This window comes from Opisthorchis viverrini, assembly GCF_000715545.1.
Source record: "Opisthorchis viverrini unplaced genomic scaffold opera_v5_32, whole genome shotgun sequence".
In the NCBI taxonomy this organism is placed as follows: domain Eukaryota; kingdom Metazoa; phylum Platyhelminthes; class Trematoda; order Opisthorchiida; family Opisthorchiidae; genus Opisthorchis; species Opisthorchis viverrini.
Window position 1 is genome coordinate 852,239 of NW_008751687.1, and position 1,781 is coordinate 854,019.

A 1,781-nucleotide genomic window follows, 5' to 3' on the forward strand; every position below is an offset into this window, starting at 1 on the left:
TGTTAGGAGGCACTCCTAACGAACATATTGCTCAACATTTCTCTCTCTCTATTTCAGCCGTTCATTGGACTGTTTTGTTCCATTCCGTTCTTGGTTCTTCGAATCTCGATATTGGCTGTTCAGTTGCTGCAGTATAATTTCCTCAAGGCTTTTTGTCTTCTCAATTTCGTGTGTAACTGACAAGGTTGATTGACTGATTAGTAGAGAACATAACACCCAGCCAACCTCATTCAAGCATTGGATCTCTAATAGGACCGTGTCTTTGCTGGAGACCCGGCGACGGATTCCACCTGGCCGCCACCACAACTCTGGCGGGCGCCACGTGAAACTGAGTATCCGCACAGACCGAGAAGGTTGGTGGATCCGAAAGACCGAAGAAATGGAAAATGCAAAGCTGGAAACGTATTCCACCTGGCCGCCACCACAACTCCACCTGGCGCCACGTGAAACTGAGTATCCGCACAGACCGAGAAGGTTGGTGGATCCGAAAGACCGAAGAAATGGAAAATGCAAAGAATGCTGGAAACGTGCGCAAGCTGTTCCACTTGATTAGGCTTCTTGATATGCAGCAAAGCAGAACGTTTAGACCGCTGGACACAGTATTCCGAACAGCAGTTCAGCTGGTCACGTGCTATCTCCAATCCAGAATCCTCGCCTTCAACAAAAAGGCGGATCGTTAATATGGAGCCGTATTTATTCTCAGAAGTGCCTGAATCTATTTCTCCATTCAAGCGTCATCGTGCTGCTGGTCCTAAGACCACCTGGTCTTTTCAAGAATGGCGACTGACTCTTCAGCCAGTGCCTGTCTAGCCTATTTTGGTCTATCTAGGAGAAGGAGACCGTCCCAGACAACTGGGGTGAGTCGATAGTAGCGCCAGTTTTCAAAGTGGATACTCGCAATGAATGTAGCAACCACAGAGATGTTGGTTTGACGCCTGTTGTGACAGGGCTTTTGGCGTCACTAATTCTTCGTCGACTTACGGTGGCATGCGAAATCTTGACTCGTGGGAATCAAGCGGGATTTTGACCGGGTAGAGGCCGCATTGACCACATCTTCACACTCCGTCAGGTGTTAGAGCAACGCCACATGTATAGACGACCCACAATCCTGGTATTCCTTGACTTCAAGGATGCGTTTGGTTCTGTCGATCGATCAGTGCTGTTAACTACAGTTGCTCAACAGGGCACGTCCCAGAAGTTTGTAAACATAATCCGATCCCTATATTCACATACTTCTGGGCGGGTGAGTGTATGGTGAACTCTCCAAAAGCGTCCCTACGAAAAGTGATGACTGACAAGGATGTCACTCTCTCCATTTGTGTTCAACTTCGTCATTGATGAACTAACGAGCCGGACACTGGACGGTCTTCCAAACCCCCGGTGTTCAAATTGTTGCTGGTGAGAGCCTTGTCGATTTGGATTACGCAGATGACAATGCCCTCATCTTCGAAGACTAAAGCGAAGCACGAACCCTGCTGAATAAACTGACCACCGTCATACCATCTTTTGGCATACACCTCTCACCTTCAAAGTGCAAAGTCATGCTTCAGAACGTGTCATCTGTGAACATATCCCTTATAATTCAAGGAGAATCACTGGAGATTGTGGAAAACTTTACATACATCGGTAATTATATTAGCTCTGACGGAAGTGTGTCTGATGAAGTACGTGCAGGAATTTCAAAGGCTCGAATCACGTTTTCTATTTTGCGTCACTTTTGGCGTCAAAATGGTATCTCATTAGATCTTCCGGGTCGTGTGTACCAGGCTATAGGAAGGGCT

The 1,781-nt window shown here is 47.2% G+C and overlaps 1 protein-coding gene across 1 annotated transcript in view; it reads left to right on the plus strand.

The window, feature by feature from the left end:
* Positions 1-1,300: 1,300 nt before the first annotated feature.
* T265_02516 (hypothetical protein) overlaps positions 1,301-1,781 on the plus strand; it is a gene marked incomplete at both ends in the record, with an annotated part of 31,184 nt that continues 30,703 nt past the window's right edge. Inside the window, 2 exons of the mRNA XM_009166779.1 lie at positions 1,301-1,398; positions 1,460-1,755. The remainder of the gene's footprint in view (positions 1,399-1,459; positions 1,756-1,781) is intronic.